We start from the raw sequence: 6,081 nt of genomic DNA on the forward strand, positions 1-6,081 counted from the left end.
GGAGTGGAGTGACTAGCTGGGGAAGGGAAATAGGGCAGGGAGGCCTGGCTATAGGGCTCAGGAGCCTACTGTCCCCACCAGGCTCCTGGTAAACTGGGAGGTGGTCTGCTCGGCCAGATCACGTGAACTGATGTTCATCCCATGCAGATTAGCTTATTTTATGCAATGATCGTGCAAGCTGGTAAATTTTTTAAGAACTGTGGTTTAGAGGCGGTGGGGGACCCTAATGATGAGGTTTGGAGACTCAGAACCAGCGGTACCGAATCAATCTGCTAAAAAGCATAACATGCAAAGGCAAGGAAGAGGCATGTCCTGGGCGGATATTTTCGATTCAATGGAGTTTTTTTATCCTGACACTAGACCATCTCACAGGAAGCCCGCAGACCCTTGATGCCCTGACTGTGCTGGGAGTTCAGATGTAGACTCCAATATCTTATTAGAATAATTAATATGTAGTATAATAAATATTGCAACATGTGATAGAATTAGCATATTTTATATAGAATTATTGCATTAGCCTAATTTGAATGTGAGATTGGTTTTTAAAAATGCTTTCAAAGTTTTCACGACTGTTCTTGCCTGGAGGGCCCCTGAATGTAAGATTCTCTTTAGCAGGCCTGCAAGCCAAAGCCCAAGCCCCTGGTCCCTCCAAGGCTATCAAGCCACCCACCCTTGTTTAATTTGTCCCTCTGCCAAGACAGGCACCCACTGCAAGGCCCTGGCTTTCTGAGGACACTGACTGTGGGAAAACCTACCCCGCTGCACCCCGGGCCATCAGAGTAATGATCCCTGCATTTACTTAAAGTATTAAGAACATGAACCCAACCCTGGTGTTTGGTTTGAACCTCTTCCTTCTCAATCCAGCCCCACGTAGGAGAAAGAGGCAAGATTAACATTTGCTATGATTTCATTCATCTCTTGAGTCCGTGTTTCTCTATAAATGGCCGATGCATTAAAGAAAAGACTCCTTGTACCCTTCTCAGGGCCGAACATAGCCTTTCATCAGAGGAATACAGGGGGCGAGGAAGGCAAGAAGGAAATGGGGAGAGCAGGCGGGGAGCACTGGGCAAACTTACAGGCCCGCTCAGGGTCTGCTCAAGGCCACGGGGAAGGCCACAGTGGGCAGGGTCCCTGGGGCACAGGACAGGCCTCCTGATGGGGGCAGACAGGGAGTCCGGGCGCTGGGGAGGCAACTCTGGGGTGCGGGTGGAGGGAGTGCCGGTGGGGAAGCCAGAGCCCTTGGCAGCGCACTAGGAGTTTAATGCGGCCTGAGTGGCACCGTGAGAAATGTGAGGAGTACTGGGGGCTGACTCACCCAAATTCCTCCAAACGGGAGTAAAATCTGGCCCTGCTTGGAATCCAGGACACCTGCCTGAGGGGGGGAGCCCCAGAAGGTGGAAATTGCAGAGAAGAATCTGAGGAGCCAACGGGGCTCCAGGGGCCTGCTTTGTAGACACCAATAGCACCCACCTCACTGTGCTAGGAGCGGGTGGGGGGGTGCTTTGTGCAGAGGGCGCTGGGGTCTGCGGGGTTTGTAGGGCTGGGTGTCGCTGTTTCCCACCTGGGATGGAGGACTTGGAGTTTGTGGAGGGGAGTGAGAGAGAGAAGGTGGGGGAGAGCCGGGGAGTGAAAGTCCTCATCTGGGGAGGAGGCTTTCTGCAGGAAGAGCTTAGGCCGGAGACTTCCAGCTTCGCCCTGGTGCTGGAAGATGCTTCTGGCTTTCAGGCCCTTCGTCTGTGGCTCTGTGCCCACCTCCCACCCACCACCCAGCTCCCAAAGCTCTGACGAGGCCCCCAGAAAACCTCCAGGTACCTGCTGCTGGGGAGAAGGCCAGCCCTCCCGTCCCAGGGGATCCTGCCTCAGCCTGCGTCCCCCCACGGCCAGGGCTCCATCCCCGCTCCCCCAGGTGCTCACAGGTGCCTCCGGTGCGCGGAGGCTTGTTCATCAGGCTGCAGCTTTTTCTATCTTCCAGGCACCTTAGCTTCCTTACCTGCTCAGGTACTGGCTGCAGCCCCCCAGGTGCCCAGAGCTCCCCTTCGCCTTCCTGTTCCCCCTCCAGGACTGTCCTGAGCACCAGCTTCCCGGGCCATTTACTGAGCTGGAAAGACATACCCGCCCGCCCGTGTCACCGACAGGGCCTGCCACAGTGTCGCGGGTGCTGGCAGGAGACCTGAGGAGAGCTGAACCTCAGGTCGGGTGTCAGGTCGTCGGCCCGCCTTGAGCCCCCAGAGGCCACACGGAGGCCCGGCCTGGGCTCTGCACACACCGCGCTCCTGTCCCAGCTGAGAAACCCTAAGCTTAGGACCCTCGGATCTTTTTAAGAGGCCGCCAGGAAACCTGCCCAGCCTTTCCTCGGAGGTAAACATCCTCTTTAGGATATGGGACAGCCAGCAAATCTGCTTCTGTCTCTGTCCCTCAAAGCTGTCCCCCCACAAACACCCTTGAAAAGATAGTCTAGAGCAAAAGGCCAACTGAGATTGGTGGAGGACTGTCACCCAACATCTGAGACCCAGCGAGCCCAAGGCCCGGGTACTCGGGCAGAGGTCATCACCTGCGCCCCGTCAGCTCTCCCCCCCCGCCCCCCCCCCCCCCCCCCGTAGGTGGGCCCAGTGACTCCCTCAGCACCACACCCCCCTTCCCAGGTCTCCGCACCAGCGCAGTGCCCGCGCCCCAGTAGACTCTCAATAAATCTTTGTCGGATGGATGGATGAATAATTGAGACTTTACAGAATTTCTGCCTTACAGCCTGAAAATGACTGAAATTTTTTTTTAACCACAAAAGCAATGACAACTAACATACGCTGAATGTTTACCATGTGCCGTATGGTCAGTTCTACTGTCACCAGGGCTGGTTCGACTCCCTCCCTCCGTCTCTCTCTCTCTTTCAAATAAATAAAATCTTAAAAAAAAAAAAAAAAAAAGAAAAGAAAAGAAAAAAGCTTATTTTTTAAAAAAATCACCTCTAGGAATTCACCCAAAGGAAATCACAGGCCATGTAATAGCCAAACGTGGGACGTGCTTAAGTTCTTTTTTTTTTCGTGCTTAAGTTCTTATGATGCAGCTGTACAACAGACCATAGTGCATCCATTCGAGATGATCAGGCGGAAAAATACACAGCGGCCAGGGGAAGTCAATAAAACATCGTGAAGCAAAATGTCTATAAAATGGTTTACATGTTTACGATGGTCCCTACATGATCCAAAAAGGTAAAACCTTTTAAAAAACCTAAAAAAAAAAAAAAAAAAAAAAAGAGCCAAATACCATGGAAAGAAAGAAAAAAAGAAAAAGAGCCTGGAATGAAATACCTGCAAATGCTAAGCCTGCCATTGCCCTAGCGGTGGGTGCCTTTCATTCTTCTCACTCGGTGGTATTTTCTTTTTTTTTTTTTTACTCGGTGGTATTTTCAACAAGTGTTGTTTTATAATAAAAGAGGCAACATTGGGACCCCTGGGTGGCTCAGCGGTTTAGCGCCTGCCTTTGGCCCAGGGCGCGATCCTGGAGACCCGGGATCGAATCCCACGTCAGGCTCCCGGTGCATGGAGCCTGCTTCTCCCTCTGCCTGTGTCTCTGCCTCTCTCTCTCTCTCTCTCTCTCTATCATAAATAAATAAAAATTAAAAAAAAAAAAAGAGGCAACATTCTGTGAGTTCTTTAAATGAAGATTTGTCTTCCTACCGGAGTTCTCCTCGGGTGAGTCCTAAAAGAGTCTGAATCCCTGGAGCAGACAGCCCCAGAGCTGCAGGCCTGCCCACGTGGGCGCTTGCCCCAGGTCACGCTGAGCGCCCGGCAGGGCATCTGGGCAGCAGCGGGAGCCGGAGCCGTTGTGTTGTCATTGTGCTTAGAAACATGGTGTGTTGGGATCCCTGGGTGGCGCAGCAGTTTGGCACCTGCCTTCGGCCCAGGGCGCGATCCTGGAGACCCGGGATCGAATCCCACGTCGGGCTCCCGGTGCATGGAGCCTGCTTCTCCCTGTGCCTGTGTCTCTGCCTCTCTCTCTCTCTCTGTGTGACTATCATAAATAAATAAAAATTAAAAAAAAAAAAAAAAAGAAACATGGTGTGTCCCCCGGGGGACCCAGCCCGAGCAGTAGTTATGCAAAGGCCGCAGGCTGAAGAAGCACTTGCGGGGCGCCCCGGGGGGCTCAGCTGGTTAAGTGTCCGACTCTTAATCGCTGCTCAGGTCATGACCTCTGGGCCGCGAAATCGAAATCACGCCTCTGGCTCTGCACGGGCATGGAACCTGCTTGAGATTCCCTCCTCCTCTCGTCCCTCCCCCACCCCCACTCGCTCTCATTCTCAAAAAAAAAAAAAAAAAAAGAGACAAAGTGCTCTACAGTAACACCACCAAGTGCTGCCCAGCCCCAGCTGGGCCCAGTGACGGGGAACTCACTACCTTTGCGCTGCCTCTCTACGGCGCCAACCGTCAGGTGGATTTCCTTACATTCACGAGCTCTGGCTTCTCCTCGTGCCCAGTCACCCCAACCCCCGCGGCTCCAGGCAGCACACCGGACACCGCAGGGCCGTTACCACACCGCGCCTCAGTCCAGCCTGGCCACCCCCTCCTCAGTCCTTAGCCACACTCTACTTCCAGGTTCCGAGGGCCTCGTTCTCCGCTGCCTCTTCTGAAGTCATCCTCTCTCCAGCCCCCTGGCTCCGTGACACCCCCCACCGTCTCCCAGGACCGAGGCCACCATGCTGGGCCATCTGGTGAATACGCTGAGGTCCAGCCCGGGGAAGCCATTGACAGGACGGCCTATGTTACGTCGGCGAGAAAAACTCCGGCTCTGGGCCCGGGCAGGGTGCTGAGGAGGGTGCTGGGGAGGTGCTGGGGAGGTGCTGGGCTGGATTTGTCAACAGGCGGCCAGGGTGGTCCTTGCACACGCCAGAGGTTCTGGGGTAGCAGTGACCCCTGTTGTCATCAACCCCTTGGAGTCAGGAGGCCAGACGAAACGACCTCTGGGTTCTCCGTGTGGGTGTTTTCTGGCTCAGGGAAGTCACAAAGTTTCCAAAACCTGGACAGTCACCGCTGTGTGACCTTGGGCAGCTACTCCCCTCTCTGTGCCGGGGTTTCCTCGTGTGTGAAATGAGGTTGGACTAGCCAGCCGCTAAGGTCCCTTCCAGCTCTGCCGCCGTCAGACTCTGAGTCTCCTGGGTGCGTCCCTGACTTCAGAGGGTGCTGGCCCAGTGGGCGTCTTGGGCCAGGGCGGCGGCGACCTGGGTGCCAAGAGGAACAAGGAAATAAGGGAATGTTTTGAATTCAGTTTCATTTTGGGCTGGCATGGGAACCGCACGCGGGAGTCACGGACTGTGCTAGCTCCTGCGCCCGGGGCAGCGAGGAGGTGGCCGTGAGCTCAGGGCCCTGGGCCGGGCAGAGGAAACAGAACTGGCTGCCACGGCCCCCCGGCCCCCGGGCCCAGGAGAGGGCGGCCCCCAGCGCAGGAGGCTGTGCGGTCTCCACGGGCCTACGGCGACTCCCTCTCCTCTCATGACAGGATGGGCCGGGGCAGTGGTTGAGGACAGGGACATCGATGGGAAGAGGGGACGTGGGAAGCTTGAGTCTCAGTTCCCAGAGCTTTCTTGCCACCGCCCAGAACCCCAGCCAGGCCTTCACCCTCCGCTGGCCCCTTCTCCGCAGATACGAGCGCGTGGAGCAGGTGCCTCCCCCGGGATGGCCTCCTGGCCCTGTCCACCCTTGCGGAGCCACCCCGTGGCCCTACAGACCCACGGCCGGCTGTCGTGCATGAGCTCCTCCTGGCTGGCTCTCCAGGTCGCCCTGAAGCCGCAGCGAGGCCCAGCCCGGCTGCTGTGACCTCTCACCCCCCTTACCTCCTCCTTCCACTGTCCTCCAGAACTGGGCACCTACCAAACCCCTGTCAGCGCCTGACCTCACCCTCCCTGACTCAGCTCTCGCTCCCTCGCCCTACTTCCCCTTTTCCCACTTCCTCCCCACGCACCTCTGGGCACCCCCTGGCCTTCTGCCCATTGCTGAGGGCCCGGGCCCGCGATCACGCCTGTGGCCCTCAGCAACTTTAACATTTATGGAAGACCCACGATCCTAAAGCCGATAATTCTAGAGTGGGGAG

The sequence above is a fragment of the Vulpes vulpes genome, chromosome 1 (assembly GCF_048418805.1).
Source record: "Vulpes vulpes isolate BD-2025 chromosome 1, VulVul3, whole genome shotgun sequence".
In the NCBI taxonomy this organism is placed as follows: domain Eukaryota; kingdom Metazoa; phylum Chordata; class Mammalia; order Carnivora; family Canidae; genus Vulpes; species Vulpes vulpes.